The sequence below is a fragment of the Equus quagga genome, chromosome 2 (assembly GCF_021613505.1).
Source record: "Equus quagga isolate Etosha38 chromosome 2, UCLA_HA_Equagga_1.0, whole genome shotgun sequence".
NCBI lineage: Eukaryota > Metazoa > Chordata > Mammalia > Perissodactyla > Equidae > Equus > Equus quagga.
This window is the reverse complement of record NC_060268.1, coordinates 92,446,175-92,458,444: the sequence shown is the minus strand read 5'-3', so window position 1 is coordinate 92,458,444 and position 12,270 is coordinate 92,446,175. Positions and strand designations below refer to the sequence as shown.

The 12,270-nt window shown below is 53.0% G+C and overlaps 1 protein-coding gene across 4 annotated transcripts in view; it reads right to left on the bottom strand.

Annotated features, from left to right (window-relative positions):
- ZNF710 (zinc finger protein 710) overlaps positions 1-12,270 on the bottom strand; it is a 60,712-nt gene that overhangs the window by 27,507 nt on the left and 20,935 nt on the right. Inside the window, exon 2 of one of the 4 annotated variants that reach the window (XM_046654567.1) lies at positions 10,266-10,759. The exons of the other annotated variants lie outside the window; for them this stretch is intronic. The gene's annotated coding sequence lies outside the window, so the exon portion shown is untranslated. The remainder of the gene's footprint in view (positions 1-10,265; positions 10,760-12,270) is intronic. 4 annotated transcript variants of the gene reach the window in all.

Here is a 12,270-nt window from a genome sequence, read left to right as displayed (position 1 = left end):
CTCCGTGCTGATGTCACAGACCTGTCCCTCTACCCCCAGCCCCCACAACATTTCCTCGATGTCAAACCTTCCATCATTTGCCACCTGTATAAACCCCAAGGCTCGCTTGCCTCCTTGGAGCCATCCACCTGTCCCAGCTGCCTCCTTTCTGCTGTTCCAGGCTCCCCTCCAGGACTCCACGTCGTTTTCCATGGGGCCCACGTCCCCCTGCAGCCGGGGACACACTAGACCATGGTGGTGCTGCATGTGGCCCGCCTTCCTGCTCACACTCAGCCCCTGCACCATGTTCCCACGGCCCCCACTGGGTGCTCCCTCGCTGGGAAAGCCAGCCCCCCGTCGGCAGAGGAGGGAGGTTTGGGGCATCCACATCCACCTCTGATCCTCACCCCCATATCGAGGCCCACCCTGGGGCCAGGCAGAAAGTGAGACTGCCCCCAGGGCCAGGTCTGAATCCTGCAGGCTGCAGCCCCAGGCCCTTGACAGCCGGCCCTGGTGACTGATTCGGGGTTTCTCGGAGAGAAGAGCCCGACTTGTGATAAAAAGCTCCCTCTCTCTGGCAGAGTCCCTTCCCAAAGGCCCTGCCCTCTCCAGGCAGGAACCCCGTCTCCTGCATGGTGGCTTTTTTTTTTTTTTTTTTACACATTTAGAGCAATGGAGAAAAGTAAAAACATTCACATTCTCCCTTCCTCAAACAAACCGACTTCTCTACTCGTCCCGTCCCTGGAAAACAGAAGCACTATTCAAAAAGAAAAAGAAGAAAGAAATGAAAGAAAAAAGAGAGAGGCAAAAAGGAAAAAAAAAAGGAACTGAATAGAAGAAGAAGAAAAGAGGAAAAAAGAGAGCGACAAGAGACCGGTCCCCGAGGGAGGTGGCGAGAGCTCAGAATGAAAGGCAGGAAAGTGGGGAAGGAAGGCAGAGACTCAAAGTGGGAGGGAAAGACAGAAGCTTTGAGAGAAAGAACGTTCCGGCGTGAATACGGCGTGCAGGGGAGAAAGGGGCCGCTTGAAAAGGAGCAGTCGACGCGGTGACCCCTCATTCACAGAAGGTGCCAATCACGGCGACAATGCAGACCCTCTCTTCTTTTCTCCTTCTCTCCTTTCTGGGGAGAGAGGGAGGGAGGGAGAGGCTGAGAATGGCGAGTTAATTCCGAAAAGTACAAAAAATAAATTCACTTCCACTGGGGATGCATCAAAGAGTTGCTTTAAAGGCTTCCCCCCAAACTCACGGCTCCCACCAGAGAAGTGCTCGCTCTCTGGGAGCAGCGGGCACAAGCCAGCGGCCATCAGCTTGATTGCAGGGTGGGCCACCCCTGCCCTGGCCCTGGCTGCCTGGCTGTGGCCTCCTCCCATTGGGTCCCGGGTGAGCCAAGGTGGAGAAGCCTGGTCTCCGCAGGCGGCTTGGCCCTCTCGGATCTCCTGCTCTGGCTGAGAGCTGGGGGCCAGGAAGGAGGGAGGGGAGGAGGGTGCGAGTGAGCCTGGAGGTTGGCCTGGGCTGTGTCTGCGCAGTTCTCCATCTCCAGCTGCGGGGCGCACACAGCAGGCACGGGCACAGGGGGAATGAAGGACTTTCTGAGGATGGGGTATCCTCTCCAGGGGCTGCTCCAAGGAAGCACCAGGCCCTCGGGCCGGGAGGGAGAGGTTACATTAGTCCTTTTCCCTGGCTGCCAGCTGTCAATCGGTGTCCTTACAAGGGAGGGGCCTCTGTGGATATTGAGGCTTATTACCACATCGCGGATCAGCACTTTCCTGAGTTAGCCAGGACCCAGAGACTGCAGGATGGACAGGTGCCCCAGAGGAAAAAGGGTCCGGACAGTTGCCCCTTTTGCAACACAGGCCTGGATTCGGACTTCTGCCCTTCCCTCCTTCCTGCAGTCAGACATCAGTTCTGACTGGGTATCCACGGCGTGCTGTGCCTGGGGCTGAGCCCAGAGGCGGGCAGTGCCCGGGCTGGTCCCTGCCTGCACACAGCTCATCTAGTGACCGGACGTCTCCCAGAATGTCCCTCTGGTCCCCCTTCCTTTCTCTTTCCTTCTCCTGCTCCTGCTGTCTTTCCACACTGGGTGAGTCATGAAGAAACCTGAAATGGGGTCGCCTTTATGCACAGCGTTCTTTTTCCTTTCTCCTTCTGATCATCCGAATGCCGGATAATGAGAAACGTCTGGGGACAGAGACGGAGTGGAGGAAGGCTGATTGGCTTATCGATTGATCGACTGAGCGAGCCTCAACCTCACTCATCTATTGAGCAATCAGTCTGTGCCAAGCTCAGCGGTGCGGGCTGGGATTACAAAGCGAGGAGGACCAAGCCAAGGCCCTGAGGTGCTTGAGGCCAGTGCAGCGGGAGGGTGGGCGAGGCACGCACCACAGACCTGGGAGGAAAAGGCTGTTGTTAAGTTGGAACAGACCCCAAAGGGCCCCCAAACCCTACCAGGAGGGCAGGGCCACGTGGAAAATGCCAGGGAGCACAGGGTCGGCAAGGTCACGGAACCCCGGAGCATAGGACCATAAGACCACTCTTGCATTTCAATCCAACAAGCATTTATTGAGCACCTATTGTGTGCCAGCCAGCTCCTGTGTATTCCCAGGGAGACAGCAGAGATAAGACCCTCAAGGACTCATAGTGTGGGGGGAGTGTAGGGAGAGCAGTGGGCAAGAAAAGAGGCAGTGACAATTCAGGGTGCTACAGGGTGTGTGAGGACAAGAACGGGGGGCCGTGGAGGCCCAGAGGAGGGCAGCCTTGGGGAGGCGGGGGATCAGGGAAGATTTCTCAAAAGAGGCACCACGGAGTTATTTTAATAAGTTTAAACAAACTAAATTTTCATTTGTTTTGAAAAAAGCTTTAAGGAATTTCACTGGCAAGACACCCCAGTGTCTAGAAAAAAACCCCAGAATCCATTAGTGAACAAATAGATCAAATATCTGATGGGTGTTTTCTCAATTTTTGGTGTATTGGGAAGAATCGGAGCTAGACACAGAGAAAATCAAGCTGGTGAACAATAATTAACTCTTTTTAAGGAGGTAACAACTCAGCAGGGAACATATTTACATTGTGGATTTACTCCCAAATTGTGACAGAATGATATTAGCAGGAAAGGCAAGAATACGGAGGCAACAGATAACATCTAAAATTGGTAAACTGAGAAGTAGTAGGATAAACATATTCGTTCAAAACATGAAGGTGAATATCAGAAAGGAGGAACTAAAAGAACCGAAAATGGTTAACCGTCGGGAGGGCTTGAGTGGGGGAGCGAGGGGGGCGCGGGGCTTGCTGCTCCATCCTCATAAGCCCCTCGGTATTGTCTGATATCAAAAAAGATGCATATGGATTACTGTGATAAAAAACAAAATTAAAAGGAAGCAAACAAACAAAAGAGGCTTGGTAAAGCAGCCAACGTTAAGTCAAGTTGGGATCACTCTGATCTCCTTGGAGTACTCAGCCGAGAAGCAGAAAGGGCGCCATGCGTATATGTTTATGAGAATAGAAATTTCTTCAAGGAAGAACAGAATCCAGTGGGCGCCTGCCCCAGGGAACACGGTTAGGGGGAACAGAATGGAGAGAAAGTACCTTGGGGAAAAAACCTGCAGAATATGGGCCAGCGGCTTTAACAACAAGATCTGAAGCACTAGAGACCGTTCTCCTGGAGACCAGGAGACCAGAGAGCAGGGTGCTCCTAGAGCCATGCAGGGGCCCAGACCCTGAGGAACAGCGGGGGGTGTATTAATGCAGCCGACGTGGGCGACGGCAGCAGATTCACGCACGGGGAGCAGGGTGGTCGGAGCGCGTCGGCCTGAGCCCTGGGACCCCTCACAAACCCCAGCCTGAGTTTGCACAGCACCCAGCATCATGGTCACTGCGTCCACGGTGCCCTCGTGCCCTGGTACTCACACACACGTGCCCATCGTTCCCAGCAGCCACTTCTGCTGTACGTTATGGTCTTTTCTAAGCCTTTTAAACTTGAATCGTGGAACAGCAATGCCCCACTTGTCCAGAGGTCTCTTCTCTGGGAAACTCGAATTCCCCCAAGAATAGAGAATGTAGAGTATACCAGAAAGCTCAGAAGTCAACCCGATGTGGGTGTCTCCCAGATGGGTCTTTGGTGTCACGGTCACTCCTCCCTCCACGGGACAGAGCCCCTCACTTGCAGCCTTTGGACTCAGTTCTAAGAAGCCTGTCTATCTGGCTTTCCAGACTGTAGCAGATGCGAGGTGAGAATTAGGAGGAGGAGCAGGGAGGTGGAGGGGACACTGTTGCTGGAGACTGTGACAGCTGACAGCAATGGTGCGGGATGAAAATCATCACATGGCAGCCTGGGACCATTTGGGGGGGGCAGGCAACTCCAGCACTCAGCCCATGGTTCAGTAACTAGACTCAGAAGCATGACTCGGCGTCATCAAGACACGTTAGACCATATTTGAGTACATTCAACATTCTCAGTCTAGGCCTCAGAGATGCACACGTTGGGTACAGGTCGGTAACGTACCCAGTCCTGGGACAAGCACAGCAAAGGCATCAACTCTGCTCATCTCCCAGCTGCCACCCAGAATGGTGGGTCAGAAGGGCCGGGCTCTGCTCCGCCTCATGCTGTGGACCTGGGCACAGCCACAACCTCTCAGAATCCCATGCACTAAATAAAGAGAATGCCTGCCCAACCGGGCCAGGATGCTGTGGGTCAGGTGCAAAGACCTTTACGGTCAGCTGACACATTTTGTAAATATAATGTAATGTTACTAAAGCCACCTCTTTTTCTGGGCGGCTGGACAGGATATCCCATAATTCACACAGGGGTAGGGGACAACTGTACCCTCTGCCTTAGGACTTTTTTAGACACAATGAAGCAATCATCAGGTGAGTTTCAAAACTATGCAAACTTAACTTGAGCGTCCTCCATCAGACAAAGCCAGAGTCCATGCAGCAAGACAACTGGCCTGCCTGGACTCTGCAAGGCCACTGTCACACTCACACAAAGCAGGGGCACTGTTCTAGATTAAAAGAAGCTCAAGAAATGTAACAACCAAATGCAACACATGAGGCTTTTTGGATCAGGAAAAGAGCCTAAAATATATTTTTGGAGGACAACTGGGGAAATTTGAATAGGACTGCACAGTCACGGGTCGCTTAATGATGAGGACATGTTCTGAGAAATGCATCCTTAGGAGCTTTCGTCATTGTGTGAACATCACAGACTGCACTGACATAAACCTAGGCGGATAGCCTGCTACACACGTGGGCTCTATGGTACTCATCTTATGGAACCACTGCTGCATATGCGGTCTGTGGTTGACTGAAATGTTATGTGGCGTATGATTGCATATCAGATGATATTACAGATCTTCCTTGACTCACGATGGGGTTACAGCCCAAAAAACCCATCGTAAGTTGAAAGTATTGTAAGTTGAACATGCATTTAATACACCTAACTGACCGAACATCCTCGCTCAGTCCAGTGCACCTGACACGTGCTCAGAACACTTACATTAGCCTGCAGTTGGGAAAAGTCATCTAACACAAACCTATTTTATGATAAAGTATTGAATATCTCATGTAATCTATTGACTACTGTACGGACAGTGTAAAACAGCACGGCTGTCGGGGTAGAGACGGCTGGAACTGTATCGGCTGTCCACCCTCGTGATCACAGGGCCCACGGCAAGCTGCAGCTCACGGCCACGGCCAGCATCACGAGAGAGGCTTGTAAGGCATATTGCTAGCCCAAGAAAGATCAAAATTCAACTTCACAGTAAGGTTTCTACTAAATGCATGTGGCTTTGCACCCTCGTAAAGTCAAAAAATCTTAAACTGAACCATCCTAAGTCGGGGACCATCCACCCTGAATGACAACAATCTTTTAGGTGTGATGATGCTATCGTAGTCATGCAGGGGAACATCCACACTCCTAAAAGACCCCCACTGAAGTATTTAGGGGTGAAGCATCGTGCTGCCTGTAACCCACTTTCAAATGATTCAGCAAAACCACGTGAAAGAGAGTAAGAGAAAACAAACACGGCAAAATGGCAATGACTGGTGAATCTAGATGAAAGCGCTTAGCTTTTCTGTTAGGCTGGACATTTTCAGCACAAAAAGGTATGAGCAAACAGACCACGCAGGGGAGCTGTGTCTTGTTCTTTGCATCGGTTGGGCCAATCTTTGGTTTGTTACCCAAGCTGCCCAACGCAGAAAGCGGCGTGCCCGGGATGAAGAGATGGGCTACCGCAGTGTTCCCAGTCTGCACGGCGCACACAGGAAAGAGTGTCTGAACTGCACTAGGGTACACAGTCAGGGCTGTGCAAAACCAGCCTCGGGCCCTAGCTGCCCCGGCCCCGCCCAGCCCTGCCGCCTGAGGAAAATCAATACCTGGGCTCAGACTAGTGGCTCTTGCATTTAGTTCAGCATCTTGGCAGGAAAGCCAGGCCTGAAGGGTTAAGGAGGTAGACACTACACTCAGACTCTCACTTGCATCTTTGCCTCCTCATCAAGTCTTCCCCTGGGGAACGCATCTCTTCTCCCTCAAGCCTGTCTCTTACAGGTCTGGAGACAGCATGCAGATTTCTTCCTGGGCCCATCACCACCCCCAGATCTTGAGTTCTTTGAGGGCAGAAGCCCTTCCTCCCTCATCTTCAAGCAAGCATCCTGGTACCCCACATTTGAAGGTCAGAGAAAAGGACCCAGATGGTGGGGATTATGAGTGCTGAGGATGCTCTAACAGTCGGAAGCATGCCGCCCCTGTTCCGTTCTAGCTAGCCCTCACCTCGCCAGGCGGTGGCGAAGGCTGGAAACCCCAGGCTCTGCTACCGGGTCGTGGTACTCACTGGTGATCAGGCCTCAGTTTCCCCTTCTGAACAGGGTCCTTTCCAACTGACTCTCCAGGGGTCCCATCTCTGCTTAGTGCTCCCTTAGTTCATTCTGGCCAGGGGCTCAGAGCTGATTGAGCAAGGCGGCCTTCCCATCATGATTGAGCAAGGTGGCCTTCCCATCAACACAGAAAAGTCCCAGTGCATTCCAGCTGCAGGCAAGAGTGGTAGCTGACTCCTGCCAGTTTCCTGAAGTGCCCGTAGGGGATGCCCAGACTTGTGGCCCCGGTTCAGCAGACACATAGACCCTGGATGTACCCACCCCCAGAGTCTCTGGTAATTTTTAAAAGCCCCTCCCGTGATTCGAATGTGCACCAAGGTTGAGTACCATCTCCCAGAGACCAGGTCCTCAGAGCTGAGCCAGACTTTTCCCCAGTCCTGCTGTCCCCTTCTCCCCAGCCATTCTCGACTTCCACCTTCCACCTGTCCTCTGAGCCATCCCTTCCCTGTAAAGATCCTTCTCCTTCTTTCCATCTTCCCAAACCTCTCTCATCCTTCAAGGTGCGGCTCAACATCTCTTCAGCAACCCTGGGCTGCCAGCCTCTCCGGGAAGGCGGGGCCTTGCAGGCCACACACAGGATATGGACACCATTCTCAGGCATCGTGGAACCAGAAGAGGGTCTTAGGCAAGGAAGTGTCAGGAACCAATGGCTGCTTTGAGAATCCTTCTGGCAACTGTGTGGAGAGTGCGAGGGAAGGCCGGGACACAGTCCCACTAGGCATATCTATTTAACCCCTTCACACAGCCCGCCCCCCAGCTCTAGGCCTGGGTGGGAGCTGTGGAAGCCGCTGTCTTTGGGAACTGAGGCCAGGTCTGTCACCAGGGCCTGTAGGGTGTCATAAGGAAGAATGGAGCAGGCTTTCTTTCCACTGTGGCCAGTAGGGCTGACAGCTGAATGTGGGGAGGAGGTGGTGAGTGATGAACGCGAACAATGAGAATTCATTCCAGGCTCCCAATGGGCAGAGACCATCTGGACAGAGCCAGAGGCCACCGAAGGGATGTCCCTCAGTGGGGGAAGGTGCTCGCTTGAGCCACTTCAGAGAGAGGCTTCGGAAGCCCAAGGAGCGCTCCCGGAGGCTGATGGCGTTCAAAGGGACATTAAAATCAAACAGCACCAAATGAATGGATGGGAAACGCTATAGAGCAAACACGGGACAGGATTTCCCCAGACAGAAGCGAGGGAGAGAGGGGGGAGGGCAGCGAGGATGGAGGAGAAGAAAGAAAGAAGGAGGAGGAGTGGGAGGGAGGGAGGAAGGCTCTCAAAAGCTTTCTGAGTTTACAAAGAAAGGGGGAACCGGGGTAGAGAAGCACAGAAAGGAGAAGTTGAGGGGGAAGTCACTCCAGCCTTGAGAAAAGCTGTTGTGGGACAGGGTGGGGACAGTGTGTTCAGGGCTGGCAGCTGGTTTGGATGTAAAGTCCCTCTTCCACCAAAGAGAAGCCCAATTTTGCCACACTCGGAAGGACCAGAACTTCACAAGGAGGGGACCTGCTGACCTCAGGGTGCAGTCCCACGGGCCCCAGGCCGAGGACGGCCTGGGCCCGGCTTCCTCACGCTCTGCTGTTGCTGTCTTGAAATTCTCACTAATTTTCAAAGAAGGGGCCCTCATTTTCATTTTGCACCAGGCCCTCCCCCGCAAATTACATAGCTGGTCCTGGCTGACCTTTGCAGAGGACATTTTGCTAGAAAGGTGGGAGCAGAGAGGCGGTGGGCCGCCCTGCCCCGGCACAGCTCCCTGTTTGCTAACCAAACACGCGGCCGACGCTGTTGACTCAGCCCGGGGATTAGCGAGCACAGGGCTCCTGGCCCAGCCGCAGAGGAGCCGCAGAGCTCGCAGAGCCGGCCGGGCTCGGGGAGTGTGCACGGAGTGGCATGTGTGCTGGGAAGTGCAGTCATTCAAGAAGCTGTGAGGGTCTGCCACACACACCAGGCACAAGGTGGTCCCGGCCCGGCCCCAGTGCAAGCAGCAGCCTGACACCCAGTGCCGGCCGGGAGACCAGCTTTCCCCTGTTGGCCGACAGCTGGGCTCCTCTGCGCAGGGAGGGGATGCTGCTGCTGGGGGAGCTGGGGGTCCCAGGAGGAAGCCTCTGCTCGGCACTGGTACCCTGCAGATAGCTGAACTGTTTAGGACCAGGACCATGGCCTCATGTTGTGGCCCCCACATTTTAGGGACCACTGTGCATGGTGTCGCCAAGTCTCCAAGTGCAGTGGAGAGGAGATGCAGCCCAGCACATGACCACGGGCTCATACCAGACCCAGCCCCTCCCCCAACTGGGCTCCCTTACTCTGCTGATCCTTTATGCAGGCCAGGGACCCCCAAATCCCAACACTACCCTAGCCTCTCCCTGCTGCCAGAACCTCCTTTCTGAAGACCAAAGGCAGAGCCCCCCAGACTCCCCTTCCACCCGCAGGCAGATCCTGGGGTCTGCTGCCCTGGCCTGGGCTCCCTCCTGGGACCCCTGCCATCAGGCCTCCTTCTCTGCAGGGGGAGGGGACCCTAACACCACCATTTCCAAGGGCTCGCAGTTCAGAAGAGCAAAACCTCTTAGGCCCAACTTGGGGGGGGTGACTTGGAAGAGGCCCAAGTCCCACAGGTGCCAGGTGTGCAAGGGAAACACACCTGCAGGCAAAACGGGAGGCAGCTGCACCCGGACCAGAACAAAGGCAGGCTCCACAGGCCTGCGAGGGTGTCCTGGGCCCTGGGCAGCAGGAGGGCACGTGGGCCTCCCAGAAGAGCCGGGAGAGCAGGTCGGTGAGGCAGGCCAGGCTTCCCTCGCTGCTAGGGAGGGCCCTCCAGGAACTGAGTTAATCAGCAGGAAACTGATGGCTGTTTCCTGACAACCCCACCACCACCGCCACCACCACCAAGGGCACAGAACACACACACACATGCACACGCACACACACAGGAACTCGGAAACAGGGAGGGCGGCTGGCAACTTCCTGGAGACCCACAATGCAATCCACTTGTTCAAATAATGTAGACAAAACAACACGAAAGACCCTCCCTTCCCCAAGTGCAGACAGTGTGCGGAGCCCCTGGCATGTTATTTTACTTCTGTCTCCCACGAGAACCATTCCAGGAGGGACTGTCATTCCCCTTTCTAAACTCTGAATTGTAGAGAAGCAGAGTCAGTGGACCAAGGTCACAGCTCCGAAGGCCATCTCTTGAACCACCATGCTCCAGCCCGGAGCAGCAAATCTCTCCCACGGGCTCCATGACCAGGGTTCAACGAATCCTATGGGACAAGCGGAAGGGCTCAAAATAGAGCGGCCAGCTGGTGTGGCAGCGGACTCCCGTCTGCAGGAACTGCTTGTTGGGATCTGGAGGATGGAGTGAGAAGTCTTCCACGTTTCCCCAACTCGTCTCCTACTTTCTACTCTTAAGCTTAAGAGCACACCTCCCACTGCAAACTCTCACCATTTTTCACCATACCCGGAGCTTCTCAAACTCTCTGCAGTGGAGGATCAGCTTTATTGGAATCCCTTGAAGAATTAACACTAACAGGCAGCTCCAGGTCCCGTGAACTGCCAGACGAAGTCAGTGATGCTCACAGTGGTCCACACCCTGTTCAAGATGCAGCCGCCATCACCTGCTTGGATGTCGTCATGGCAACGTCAAACTAGGAGTTTCTAAGCTTCATTCTGATTTCTCTTGGCTTGCTAACACTGTGCAGAACAGTATCAGTCCACGGGCCGTCCTTTTGTGTAGCACTGGCCTAGGAATGCACGACAGTGTTTCTAAACGTAAGAGCTTTAAATGCAGATGTATTCTTTCCTCTTAGATGAAAATTCTCCTGATAGGTAAGAGAGCCTCAAATCTGCCCTTTCTTAATATTTCAAACATGCATTCTCGATTGCCACTTTTTGGGGATGTTTCATTTTCCACGGTCATCTCGCCTGCCTCTCTTCTCTCTTAAAGACAGAAAATAATATATTTAAGTTTCTTAAGTGTTCTTGGAATTTACACGCAACGACACGTGGCCTGCTGAGCTCCATGGAGCTAAGGTTTGAAGAGAATGTTCTGTCAATGAGAAATTTACAAGTGCCCAGTACAGAGTACAAAATTTGCCATCCTTACACACGTTCATAACGCCGCTGGGTCCCTCCAGATGAAAACGGGCTTCGGTTGATAACAGCCCAAGCATTTGCAGGTTTAATCTCAGAGGATAAAGGCCACTGTAACAGTTCACGGCTGGCCCAAGTTGACCATAACAGGATTGGCAGCTCGGAACCACCTGAAGGTCTTTTAAGATGCAGACTCCTGGGTCCCGCCTAGATCCAGTGAATTTGGGGCTGGACACAGGGAACCGCATTTTAACAAGCTCCCCAGCAGGGAATAACAAATGGCACGGCCACTGAAGATGCCCCTGCTGTCTAGGAACCAGGAGTGACGGGGTGTGACCAGTGGCTCAAAAGATTTGGTCTTGGGAAAGTAAAACAAACCCAAACAAACAGAACCAACTGGGTTTATCCCACCAGGGAACGTGCTGTGTGAAGCTCTGGCATAGACAGGCCAGTGGAGTTGATCCAGTTTGCTTGTTTGTTGAAGGTGGCCTCACATTCTCCGCTCTGCCGGGCCTGGCACATAGTAGACACTCAACTAGCGTCACCTGCCGTTGTTCACAGACAAGGAAATCAAAGCCCAGAAGGCTTGTGGTTTGCTGAAAGTCAAGTTCTTGGCAAAACTGAGACTTACCCTGGAACCCTCTATGCCTCAGTCTCCTCATCGATAAAAGGGAGATAACAGTTGCAAATTCTTAGGGTGGTTGGGACAATGAAACGAGGGAATGGTTTTGTAAATGCATCTAGCCTGGCCTCTAGTAGGCACACAATAAATAACAGCTGTTCATACAACATTATTATCAATTTTGAAAGTCTGAGAATGACATAAAATCTGTTTCCGGATGAGCCGGAGTTTGTTTATCCCACATGGTTCTTATTAGCACTAAATGCCCGTGGTGGTGCTGAATGGCCAGAAGGGTCCCTACACCCTGGCAGCCCCTTTCTGCTTGGACCAGGAGAGCTCCCCACCCAGCAAACACCCCAGCCCATGACATACACCTGGCCTGCGCTTGCTCTCGCGGAGGCCAGCTGGCGGAAGCTCTCTGCAAACACGCTCTTGGGCCAAGCCTCTCGGAGAGGTTTCCCAGTGGGCACTCGTCCAGCACATTTATTACGTCCATAACATGTCAGGCATGGGGCTGGTCATCGGAAAATGAAAGAATAGCCATCAACAGAGCAGAGCCTTCCCTTGCCAGGAGCTTACACACTTGAAAGTGGGTATAAATGGCTATTTTGGGTTAAAAATTTCTATTATAAAATTAACAAAATCACCCAATGCAAAGAGTTTGAAAAAGATGAAAGAGAAAAAAGAAATTAATACTCCTTCTCATCCTAACCCAACCACTTTTGTGTATCTCTTC